Raw genomic sequence first — 13,739 nt, 5'->3', positions numbered from 1 at the left:
ATCGTACATATGGAAATGTCTAGATAGTACATGATTACTGAGCTGCCTAAATACATCGTAGAAGTTGATCACCATCATCAGATGACGCTGTAGACAGTGCCATCTCACTGCTAAAGAATTAATGCAGAATAATGAGACAGCCGGAGTGGTTGCACCGGTGGACAGAAAGGCAATCCATTGCAATGGCCTCACGGAAAGTAGCTGGCTACATTTTGGCTTTTAAAACTCGTCTGACGAAGTAGTGTGCTCTTTGTAGTAAAGGCGCATTCTCGTTCAAATCGTGTCCAAGAAGAAGTCCCGGTGCAGTTGGCATGACTCCCGGTTGCTCAACATAACTGTGGACACTGAGCAGCCCTAGGTGGAACGCCTCTCTAAGTGCACATATCCGCCTTCGTAGCTCTGTCTGGTGGTCAACCCTTTCACTCAGCCACGAGTTTGTAGCGTGCTCTAGAATTTGTGGAAGTACGAGTGCACGACGAAGAATTCACGAAAAAGGACCCACATGTTTCTAAACATACCTGATTGGCAAGCCGACTGGTTAGTTCCATCAGTTTGCACCTCAGTGGTCATCTCTGGAGCACGTGTTCTGAGGGCAAAGTTACTATGACAGCATCATTTTTTCTGGGGAGTTATGTGGACAGTTAAGCATATCTGTGGTGGCCGAAACCATCAACAGTGAGTTGAGAGTATCATTTCCCACAAACCTGCATTACCGTGTCATTCCAAGTGCAGCCCTCAGCAGCCGAAGTCATGATTTGGACTTTCTAAAGGAAAGGCTATTCAGGCACATCATATGCTAATTTCTTCCCAGGATTCCCACATTAGCGCGTTCTACGTTTGCTTCTGGCCGTATTTCTCAAATCCTGGCTCTTGCACTATATCTCACTCTGGATTGTAAGCTATGTTGACTTAACTCGAGTACAGGAAGGCATACAATCCTTTTGAACTCCAACGAATCTTCCTTTCAAACAAACTGGCCGCCACTCTCCTTTTTGAATTTTTCTGGCATCTGCTGAAATCCATGTGGAGGTGCATGGTTGCAGTAGCTTTAGCACCATCGCATATGTCTCTAGCGATAAAACAATCACGGCTAATAGCATTATTCACTACCTCTGCTTATGGGCTCAGCTAGCTCCTTCTGTACTTTTGAGCAGGCTGATGCCTACAAGAGGTCGCTGACAGCCAACTAGACACCTACTCGTGGTGCAGCTGGAAGGCGACCCTTAGTTCAATATAAACTGTGATTGCCTCAAAAAAGTTGGAGCATAATTATCTTCGCAGACTATCGTTGTCTGCAAGCGGATAAAAGACAGAGCAGCACCGCAGATAGCGCTGCGCCTGCGCTTCAGTTCGCTACTGGCCGCGCATATCTTACTGATTTCATATAGGGGTCCCTCTGACGTCGAGTTCAGTTGTATGCAAATTGGGTACGCCGGAGCTGAAAATAAACCGGTCTTTCGGGACTTTCAAGATTGATCTGCAAGACGTTGCTCCCTCCGTGAGCTCCACCATTTTCGGTTCTTCCGACATGCTTCTGCGAATTTGACCTTGCATCTTCGAAGTTTTGCATTCTGTTTTGTGTTTTGCATCTTAGTGGATTTAACTAGATATATTCATTTTGCTGAACTGTTCGGTTTGCCGCTTTTCTCCTCGTAAGCATTCCTCTAAGTGGAAGTAAGGAAATTCGTGATGCCGTTTATCTCTCTTATTTCAACAGTGCTACAACTAGTAATGTACTATGAGATTGCTTTTGGCCACTTGACCACTTCCCCGTTTGCATGGCATTCCTCTCCTGAAAGAATAAGAACCACTGCCCCTCTTCTTTCCTAATGTGCGGAGAGAAAAGCTAACATAATGATTGGGGAGACACACTGGTGCATTGCCAAGAAGACCTTTGAATCGATATAGTTACTTCCTTCTACGAACTGCGAGGAGAGCAATACAAAAGGCCTGCAAATCGTTATTTTTAAGGACCAAAGTTAAGGTAGCTGTGCGCTTCTTCGAAGCCTCGGCAAGTTTTACGCTCATGGTAGTTTCCAGAGAAGGCAGCTCACGTGACCTTGCGTCTTGTTTTCTCTGAAAGGTTCCGCATTCTTGAAGGTGTTCACGGGAAGTAGGGGGATTCCATTTATGCGCTGCAGTTGATGGGAGATGCCGTAACCGGCTGGGCGCTATTGCCTGCTTTGCAGATGTCGGCGACAATGTTGCTGACAGCAGTGTCGACACAGAAACTAAGCACCAAAAGGCTAACACTAGCAGCAAATATCTCTAGGGTACTTCGGAATTAGAGTCACTGCTCAACGTCCCTGCCGTCGCCGCCTTCTGTCCCCGCCATCGTTGTCGTCTATACTGCGGGGCAGTCGTGTGCCAGCTCCACTCCCTGTCAAAATAATTCAATAAAGCCACTACTGCGTACTGTATCAGCGAGAAGGGCAAAAATCTGTGTTTGAGATACTTCTGACCCACAATGCATGGAGATGAGGGTGCTACTAACTGAGATCCAAAAGGGCCGCTACTCGTCGATGCTTTCCACAACTGCCCCTTTGAAGGAAGGCATGGCGTTTGCAGAAATTTCTCCACAGCGAAAAGGGCATATGGTATTAGCGCTGCTTAGGAGACTGTGGGAGCACAGAGGCCAGCAGCCACGCTCACCCACGCTGGCTTTGGTGGTGTTCCTGCTCTTTTATCCACTCAGCTTCTGTGGAGGCGCGTCAGCCCACTAAGTCACCATGATATTGTTTTATTGGCAAATTCACCCGAATAGAGCAGTTGAAAGTGTTGGCACGCAAAGGTGCATTTTACCGCTGTTCAGGTGAACAAACTTGATCGCCGCTGCTTGCTTTTCGGGCTCAGCCAGAACATGCCGCACTCCAGTAAGTGGGGGCAGATTATCAGGCGAAAATATCTCTTGAGTACAGACAATTCAAGACGTGGTACATAGGCATGCTCTCACCTAAATGCGGAGCAGGCATGTTTTGCCGAGAGAATGCAAAAGCTTGTGTGCTCAGAGCTTACACGTGCGCGCAGCAAATAGCAAATAGCAATTTTAGCCCTTCCTTTTGGCACAGCGATATAATAAGGCATATCTTCCATGGATATGAGTCTACATTTTGAATTTACAAAGCGCTGAACCGTTTTGGTTTGGTCCACCTTTGCAGTGAAAGGCCTCAATGACGGCAGGCGGCTGGAACCGACAAAAAGTTCTGGACCCTACAAATCAGGGGTCTGTCGAATGGCACTGCAATCGTACTTAACGATGATCTTAACATGCCGAGCTCATGGGTTCAGCTCTCACTGAGTTTTGATGTGAATTAGACTTTTAGACTTCTCATCTGCTCATTGGCACTGTCAAGTAGTGGATATTCATTTCTAGTTTGTCAATGTTACCGGTTTCGGCGTGCCTACTTCTTCTAGAACACAAAACACAAACTGCTATTAAATGCGTGCATAAGAAAGCACAGGAGTGTGATGTGGCACTGTTATGCTTGCTGAGCGCTCAAACGCCGAGCACAATTAGGGGAGCCCTTTCGTTACTGGTGCAGCGCCTGCTCCTCTCCCCCAGCCATTGGCGCAGGCCACCATGGTAACGTTTACACAGAGCGGACTTGCATTTACTGCTTCACTTTTTTGCGTTCAGCTACCTACAGCTTTGCTAGTTTTTGCTTAAATTGTGGCGCTTCCAGAAGCTGACAAAATTCCCCACTAACGTAGAGCAAACTTCATTATGTGGAACTGTAACGATTCAAGGTGCATATGAGGAGGCATAACGCAGCGTCAATAAGCGCGCAAACATAGGTACGATCCCAGACGGCCATCGCAGGTTCTTCGTGCATATTGGGTTTCGAACATGATGCAACAGGTAGTCCTGAAACAAGGCCAACATAGATACCCTGCCTTATGACAGCAAGTCGAGCAGCCCTCGGGAAAGCCCATAGCGCTTGCCGTAAAAAGGGCCTACACCCAACCGGAAAATCGTGCTGCAGCTGCAACGCAGGTTTCATCGTGAAATAGTTCAGCAGCACACTGTTTTTAATAAACAAGAATTGACTTCTACTTCGTGGCCTGCAAGTGCAGGTGAAATGTAGTCAGTGCGCTGGACACTCACGGCGATTTCAAACATTGCACATCGTGGGATATGGCACGTCTCAGACTACGTGTGGTTTACAGGAAATCCCGTTGAAGCAGTGTAATCTACGCTTTACATTAGTACGACCAGCTCCACCATCGCACTTGACTCACTCATTGTAAAGCTGGTCAGCAGCCTGTAATATATGACGATCCTCCTGCAAGAGCTGCCGTTGACTTCGCTCAGCGAGCATCTCTTGTGATGCAGTATATCCCTCCTAAACATACCCCTACAGATGTGGTGCAGGCTGGTAGGCCTCAGCACTTCCTAAGTGGTGCTCAATGGTTAGTCGGCTGAAACAAAGTCGGCAAAAATAATGCGCAGAAAGCAGAACCACGCCTAGGGCGTGACCCCAGCTCTCAGTGAGCTTCTTAGTAAAATAGTAAGTGTATGGCGGAGAAATACAGACAGTGCTGGTGCTAAAGCCTCGTCTGCACAGATTCGACAAATATTATGTTGCCTGCTACCAGGCACACGCCCGCATATAACTGAATGTGCTAGTTTGTGCTCAATACGCAGCGCACATCCCGGCAGTGAGGATATATAGCAGCCTCAGTGAAGCGACAAACAGCTTAATTGTGTTCCTTTGGCTTTCATCATTAGCATTAAACAATCTTTAGACCTGGCTTCCAAAGTCCCCAAACTAACTGCTTGAACTTTGCAAGCAACCTAAACGCTAAACTCAACAACACGGCTACTCAAGATTACAGGCATAAGCAAGCACGCCAAAGCTTACATTCGCTGGGGACTGAGGCCACATAGCATATTCTACCAAAGCTTGGCTCTTGTCAGTCCTGAGGGGCTTCTTATCGTTTCATCTAGACTAAGACTCGATGCAGTCTACTGTAGTGGCTTTTGATAAGTTGAGGCTTGGGAGTACCAACAACCAAACGCGGACTGACGTGTCTTTCTCTGCGTGCTCAGCTCGTGTGACGTACCCTGTTTTCGTGTAAGAGAGATAACAGGAAAATTACGTTTCAAGATTTTTCCGGCAGAGCAGCGGATGTACAAATTAGACAACACCTCGTCCTCCAGATGCTATGTCCATGTACTGTTGAACACTAGAGAAGAGGCAAACGATGCCCTTCTTGGGACACTGCTGCTTCAGCAGTACTACCTTTCTCTACATACCTCTATGCCTACAAGCATAGTAGATATGTAAAGAAAAGACAAAATATGAATTAGACAGAGTTGACGTAACTGGGCAATGTCGTGGTGCTCATCAGCAGACAACCAGATAGAGACACAGCCTCTGCATACTCTCTCCAGAGTGTAAACGAGGCAAGTTCACAGGGCGTCCATTTGCACAATTTCGGAACCACCTTTGGTGGAGCTTCGCATAAGGTTGAACACTAATCGCTAAAATCAAATACAGTAGAGCTTCCGTATATTTGCCCTCCAAAGACGCTGGCAAGAATACGCTCTTCAGCTCTGCCGCTGTCAGTTTAGTTTAGCTAAACTACGACATGCGTTTCACATTGGCCAGAGGCAAAACTTCACCTCTGTTTTGCAAGAAACCACAGGAAATGTCGAGTCCGGAAGAAGAACAACGACAAGCAGTGCAACATGTTGAAAGGTACCGTGAACCTTCATAGAGGCCGATAAGGCGATACGTAGTGGCAGATTAACTGACAGTGCACGTCAGATGCGGGCAAAATTGCATACGCAAGTAAATATGCATGGCATGCAGTGGATGAAGCCACGGAGCTCGGAAGAACACCAGCAACGTCAGCCGCAGTCCTCTCAATACATGTGTAAATAAATGACAGCGAATCCGAGAAAAGACAGTGTCGCTACCATGCTAACCACTGGAGCTACAACGCGAACGCCGTGTTCTCTATAACTGTGCATCCATCTGAATATCAGCTTGTGTAGGACTTCAGTACACACTCCAATAGAGAGAATTAAATGTAAAAACTGCTGAATGTGGCGCGGTACTAGACTAGGCTCTAAGCATAACAGGAAATTTTTATTCCTTGACGTGTGATACTGCCCATGAACAGACTGATAATTATTATCTCCACAACACAGCCAGGGTTGGAAACTGCTCGTTGGAAGTAACTTGCTCATCAAATTTTCTAGGAATAGATTTAAAAGACTTGAAGCACACAAAGGCTCTAGTAAACCCCAAGGAATGATAAATGTGTAGTGTGGCACGGCAGCATAGACACGGGACTCGGCAAGGTACTCGACCGCCTTGCTGTGACGCATTTTTACTGGAGTCCTATGAGTGAAATAAATACTGAATTCACTGTTACGCATTCGCCCATGCCAGTCTGACTGCGCACAGCGTTGTGCAAAGTCCTTGCATGGCGCTTGTGCTTCGGTTGCTGCTGCCCCAGCATCCCTTTGAGCCAGCTTGTCATTGAGTGAAGTGATGAGCGTTTGCTTTAGAATGCAATTTCGTTTGAAATGCAGACGGACAGCTATGCACGAACACACTTCCATGCACAGGATATCCGAAATAGTTTTCATTGACATGCCGGAGCAGATATTTCAGCTTTCAGCGCTCACAACGCCTTCAATCCGGATTTGTGAAGAGAAGATTCGCTTGCTCAAGGGCGCATGCCGCTTGATGCATCGGAAGATCTTATGAAAATGCGCTTTTCGCGCCGTGCAAGTACGAGTTCATCTTTAGATTACAACGTCGTGTGTTTCGCTGATTCATGAATATCAGCAGACCCTGTTTTAAACTCAGTGCTTGCAGTGTCAACTAGAGTCCTCAGGCGCGGGATAACACGATATAGTGGAAGCTACCTACGTGCGCCTTCAGAAACAATTTGACAAAATGATACGGTGCACATGGCATGCATTCCTTTTGCACGCAGGTTGAAAATTTTGTTTTGGCCACTAGACACTTAATTGTTAAGCAGATACCTAGAGTACTCTTGCTGAATTTTTACTTTTCGCCTTGTCTGCATACTCGGAGTCCGGAGTCCTCTGGCCAGTACCGTCCCAATCGTAACTTTGGTTAAGCGTTCTTCCGGAAAAGCTAGTGTGTCTTTTGCTGTCACTAAGAACCAAAGGAATCGCTCAATGCGGATGCGGTGACGCGGCACAGTGAGCAATGAACTATTTTTTAAAAATTGGAAAGCTGCTACCCTAAGCTCTGAGGGGACTAACGGCTCCAGGTTTCACAGAGAGTCAGAGAGGGCAGAGAAGGCTTGCAGCACGTCACATCAGCTATACACGTCACTTAACGTACTTGCATGAGCTATGAGCTAGTGTTAACAGAGGCATTGAGTAAATCGAGCGAATCCAGGTGCAAGTCAAAGAATATGAGCTGTTTTACGAGGGAAATCTGTTTGCTTGCCGGAATCGTCCGCAGACGTCGCGCTTGCCACGATATCGTTTGTGTGCTCTGCCTCGCAGGTATAACGAAAGCCTAAAGCCTGTGCATCATGGTCGTCCACGGGAGAGCGAACTGCCCCTGAATGACGCTGTGGTCTATGATGGGTGTTTCCTGCCGTGCTTCAACGTACTACCTGAATAGCAAAAACAAAGGAGCCAGGGTACCATTTCGCCACTGGCCGCGTGGCGAAGCGCAAGATTCCGGGAAAATGTAAAACACCGAAGGCGCCCAAAGTTACTTGTGGTAAGCCAACGGGGCTGCCGTTGTGGGGAGAAGCCGTGAGACCCACGGCGAGCGGAATTCCCCGACTGCAGCCTCAAAATATTTTCCTATGGATTGTCGTTGATCTGCCATCTTCTTCTTGATTTATGCACAAAGCCCTCTGCTATTGGGCTGACACAGTGAGTGAGTGCGTGTAGACAGCGAGCACACGCCTGCACTGAGCAGTTCTATAGAGGCATGACTATCGATATTGCATTTGCCTTGAAGCACGGGGCAAGAAGCGCGCTGGCTGTCGTTTTTCTGCTGCGAAAATGCCCGCAAATGGGAGCTCGGTAGGGTATGCATTTTTGCTGTTCAAATGGTGGCAGTGTTTCTTGTATTCAAGCTGTCGTGACCGTTAGGAGTATGCTGTGGTGAGTATGCTGTGGTCCGCCTGAGAGGCTGAAGTCAAATCACCTGGAATGGTTCTGATGTGAGGCCAGTCTAAGCAGCTTTCTCTTATCGAGCCACGCTACAATCTTATGAAATCCTTGTACTAGTTGTGTATATACACTGGATAGTACAGTGTTTCCCTACTTGGAATGACAATGATATATGATACACAGGCGTCGAGCAGATCACCAATATGGGAATCGCAAAAGACATCTACCTTACCCAACGTAGAAATTTCCCCGAGGAGATACTAGATTCATATAAAGCATTTCTGGTCGTGAAGTGAAACCTTCCATTTTAGTTTCTGGCTTTTTTTTCGACATTTTTATCTTTCGCAGCCAAAAGAATGGGTGCAGTTGCGTTTCGCCTTTTGTCTTTCAGAAATGTTCAACATTATGCTGAGGCTGTCGTGTTCCACGGATACCTCTGGTACTGCACTGCCAGAATGTGATAACAGTACTAACTGTTTCTGTGGAGAGCAGTCTTCCTACGTTCGGCGATTTTAGGTAATTTTACCAGTGTATGGGAGAGCACGAGTCGCTAAACGTTGTGTGAATGAAACTACCAAAGTTGATGGGCGTGTTGTCATTGACAATATCGCAATAATTTCTAATGACAAAAGAAGACGGCTAGTGCTTCTTGATTGCAAAGATAAAAACCAGTAGATAGTGGTTCCAGACGCTCGCGATCTCATAACACCCGGCAAAATATCATGATCCGATGAACTAGAGCCGCTGTTCAGGGCCTCTATTCAGTACAGACGGTAGAGATGCATGGATATCCTGCAATTTAATGTCATCCACATCAACTCGTTGATCCGCTGTCGTGGCAGGAAATGAGCTGTCGTATTTAGGAAGGGAGCTGAACTATCGCTGGAGAATAGTCTATTGTCTATTATCAAAGCGATAACCCTCTTGGTTCTCCTGGCTAGTTTAAGGGCAGTCACGCAGTATTCCATTACCGACAAGGATAAAGCAACGGCCCGTAGCGCCCTAGGCATTTGTTATGTCCTTGTCTGCGACGGAAGCTCCAACTACTCTATTTTCTTCGCATGAACAGTTGAAACCTTTAGTAGGCAAACTCAGGACCGTCCTTCTGTCCAGGGTTGTCAATTTCTTTGGTAGCCACACAGCGTCTGTGGAGTGCGCCGCTATCGTTGAAGTCAGCTTGCTCTCCATGGAAAGAATTTACGACGACATTGTGGATGATACTAGAGGGAGACCAGCCATGTTGCAACGTCCCAGAAGCGCCCTGGCTTGAAGAGCGGATTACGCAAACGAATCGCAGATAGGACGTACTATTGGCGTACACTTAACCTCCTTCTGCTCAAATTTTTGAGTATTCAGTCATGCTCAAGGGTAACCAACAACTCGGCAAAAAAACGGGCAAATCCTTCAGGTAAATTACGATCATCCAGCCTGTAGATAAAGCTGCAAAACTGGGGGTCTAGCAAGGCGCGTTAGCAGCTTATTGTTTTACCGTTGCTACGAGGAGAAGGGCACGCAGCGCAGCTCCATTTAGCAAAGTCAATTCATGTCACAGCTGCGCGGCCAATACGGAAAGGATCCATGTATCTGAAGAGAGCTGCCTGTAGCAATTTGGATTCAAACGACAGCCGAAGGCATAATTTGCTGTACCTGTATCGTATGGTCCAGTGTGCCTTCTACGGTTAGCATCTGCAGGTAGGCCCGGTGGCTGTCTGCAGCCCGCACATGACTGGAAGCAACATCACATGTGCATTCGCCGACGAAACTCGATTTCGTGCTCGTCAGGCTCTTCCTTCTCCTCATCCGATGCCCGTAGCTTGACAAGAGAGGAACACGGAAACACTGAGAGCGTGTATTTTCTCGTCCCATGCCTCGTTGCACATAGCACGAGGCGAAAAATTATGGACTGACCTTTTGTTGGAGCTACATGGGTCACAGCGGCATGCAGTCTAGGTCCAGAGCAGGCACCCCAGGCGCAACAGTACTCCAGTAGTCCATACCGTTTTCATACAAGTATTTCACTCTCGTGGCGCAGATGACGAAAGGCCAAATAAACAGAAACTGCGTCTAGTGCTATCGTGTCGTACGATTCTTTACTGCGATCCACGATTGTACAGTGCAAAGATCACCTTTCTCCTAGCTCCCGGAAGTGATTTAATAGGTCACTGTGACTCGTAGCTGGCAGGAGCATACTGAAATATCAACTCATCTCTCCGAAGCTCCGGTGTCTCGCTGGTTTGGCTGCGCGGTGCCAAAGCAAGGATGAAAGCCTAGTGCGTGGCGAATGGCCGGCCTATTCGTACGACTGGCTACAGTTTAAAGTTCATCTATACTGTTTGAAATACAACAGCGCATGCTTTGGGCAAGTTTTGTGCCACTTTGTGCAGGGACCAAGGAGGATGATGGCCTCAGCGTAACAATATGGTGTGCGACAGGGCAAAGAGTGAGGTGTATGACGAGCAGACGTGCTTTTCCGCTTTCGCGCGGCCTGCATAGAGTGTGCTTTTTCGCACTGCCATTTGGGCTGATGCTTGCAGACTGAACCCCGCATTTTGTAGCTTCTAATGCTCTTTCTTCTCTCTTCGAAACGAGCAACATTTCCCATCCCACAAAGCCTCTTTCCATCGCGTAGCCGCTCGTTGCGCACTCAGTTGTCCGCCGAAGCAGTGGACGCCACACTTGCAACCATATAATCGTGCATCAAGTACTTTGCAGACTTTCTGTTGAGGAATGGCTGATGGAAAACTACAGGACAACGGACAGCGCCCGGTTGGATGAGTTAGCAGGAATAGTGCTCGTAGCCCATTTGTAGCGCAGAGTTTAATGCTTCAATCGTCACTCACTGCATAGTTCTCCATAATCATGGAACGTGCCATTCAATGCTTACTGCTGACTATGGGGGGGCATTCCCTGATATAAAGCCCGCGTAGAGAGGGTCCGCATCTGTGACTAAAAGCGGACGCTTTTTCCGCGGAGTGTGGTAACTCTTAGGCGCAACCGTATCAACTGCAGCCAGGAACACGAGAATCTTAATGCTGAATAACAGCCTCCAATCTTTTGTGTGGCTTTGTGTGAATGCAGGCATCGGGCCTAGGCACTTTATGCGTGACTTGGATGCATGTCCCGTCACTACGTTCCACATTGATACGCGTAAAGCGAATTCTTCCAACGACAAATGGCTATTCTCCAGCAAAATTCATGATACCCTCGGCAAAAGAACGATTGCGGGCAACACTCGGGCCTATGTAGGATTTGTCTTGGCGTGATGACACACTATCTGCTTTTGGCGCTCAGCTGCTTAGTGAAGTGCCGCTTGGGACTGTATAGTATTTCTACGTCTGCTTTTGAGAGATTCAAGGAATTTCGCGGAAGATACGAATGGCGCACGTGACTTCAGTAGCCGCCTTGCGGGTTTGCTTTCCAAATATTCGCAGCTCACAACCTTCAACCATTATGAGGAAAATTCGGTTCAGCTCCTAAGCACCACGAAAGTCCGTGTTCGCACTAGTACTGCTATGAGAGTCGCTTTGCTGCATTACAGTGTGTTCAGAAAGCCGGCCTCTACTCCAAACATTCTAGGGGTGGCTTCTGAAAGGAAGTCAACGGAGGTGAAGTTTCAAGGCCTGAAAGGTTCTAGTAACGTCAACGTGCACGTGCTCAACGAAGGCCGTATAGGCCTGCAACATTCCACCTGCTGAAGAACTGTGCCAGTCAAGGAAACTCGCAGTTGTGAGGAACGTTTGTAGGCACCGTCCTCAGGGACGGTGCTCGAGAAATTTTACTGAATATGTGGCGTGATGCATGGTGCTGTGTTGGAACACCCTGAATGCTTCACACCTATACTGAAACTTTTGCCACTAGTACAAAATAAGTGTCTCTACTAAAATCGTAACCGAGAGCAAATTCATTGAGGTTCAGTTCTCCTGGCTTCAGCGCTAAAGTCTTTCACGTAAAGCCGAACTTCGTGGCTTTTTTGTGAAGGGCATCCCTACGCAGCGTGAAGTGCTCATGGCTACGTACCAAGCTGAGAGCTGTCTGCCGGCGTCAAACGTTGACAGTCTTTAAGAAAAGGTATTGGCTGACATATACTTGCTCATGCTCTGTATTTCGCGATTACGCCGTGCTCTACTTTAAGCGCAGTTTGCCCGCCGTTGTAGGACCCGACACAATGAATATCACTCAAAATTTCTCGAACACTATAGATGACTTTAGCTGGCGCAGTGGAAAATAACACTAGCATTTGAGTATAAACTTGTAGACACGCAGACAAAATCAGTTGCGTAAAGAGAGATTCCAGTTCGGTTGTTCGCTCTCTACCTATGCGATACTTCTTTCTGCGCACTAGTCATAGTCTGCACCGTGGGTAATCGACTTGAGCGGCGACGTTGGAAACTTTTCTAGAGTTTGGCTAGAACTACAGGATTCTTAGTTGTCCCTTCTTTTGCTTCGGAACAGTTTAGGCGGGTGAGAACATTTTGCAACTTTGTTGCACTGTCCTTCCCACCTACCGGTATACCTACAGGTCGTGGTCTTCCTGCGTTCACAGAGAACCCATGTAAAACCGCATGGAAGTGCAGCCGGCCTTGCTGCACGCAAGTCGTAGCAGGCGCACCAGGGGCACACGGGAGACTGCCAGAGAAATCCTGAAGGTCTGCGTTCATTGCTGTGCAGGTAACGCATGGCGTAATCCCATCCGTGGCTCGTAGGTGATAAAGTTTTACTGCTATTATTTACGTGGAATATCCTGAAAACGCATATGATCACGAAGCAGACACATACTCAGTGCAGTAGGATAAGAAAGTCAAGTACAAGCAGCTTAGCATGACTTTGTTACCTGAGCCTGGTGTCGGAGCACCAGCTGTTCTAGTCGATTCGCTGCCTTAGGTGAGGATCGCGGGAATTCCTGATTATTGCTGCTTTACTTAATGTTTTCTCATCAGGCGCAGCAAACGGATGCAATCTGGGAGCGTTTATGGAACCGAAATCGGAATGTGCGGAAGCCAGCACTTTCATTGTTGTCTTCGCTATGCAGTATTTGCTCTCCGAGAACGCCCAAGAGGCGTAACCCAATCGTGCGTTGTTTCTTTGCTCTGTTACCTATGCGCTGGGAAATATAATTCAAAAGCTTGAACGCGACGATCCCGCAGCGTAGTTGCTTGATTGTCACGCGTTCCTTCTTGCTGAAACTCAGCAATGGTTTCTTTTAGCTGACCCAGCTACTTGAGTGAGGAAAACGTTTCAACTGGTCATGTGCCGTGAAAGAGCAATTTCCTAAAAAGGATGATTTTAGCCTTTGGGCTGGATTGAAACGTGGCGGGATCTCAGTAGCAGCATGAGCAATTTAAGGCTTCAGGTCAATGCTACTATGTGGTGTGATGTACCGGATACATTCGAACTGCCTGCATAAAAATTGCACCCCTGATGGTGGTTCGCTGTTCTGTCTATTTGAATGCAGGGGATTGTCTATGACTTTGAACAATCACCTATTCGCCGAAAGGCATTCCGTTTTTGGTGCTCTACACCTGCGCGGTGCTCGGAAATCTATTTTCTGCTGCGTTCCGTTCCGCCAATTGTGGAGTAAGTGCCAATAAATACAAAGGCGATACGCAGGCCAGCCTGC

The sequence above is a fragment of the Eimeria tenella genome, genomic scaffold (assembly GCF_000499545.2).
Source record: "Eimeria tenella Houghton genomic scaffold, Eth_scaff117, whole genome shotgun sequence".
Taxonomy (NCBI): Eukaryota; Apicomplexa; class Conoidasida; order Eucoccidiorida; family Eimeriidae; genus Eimeria; species Eimeria tenella.
Note: the sequence above shows the minus strand (reverse complement) of the source record.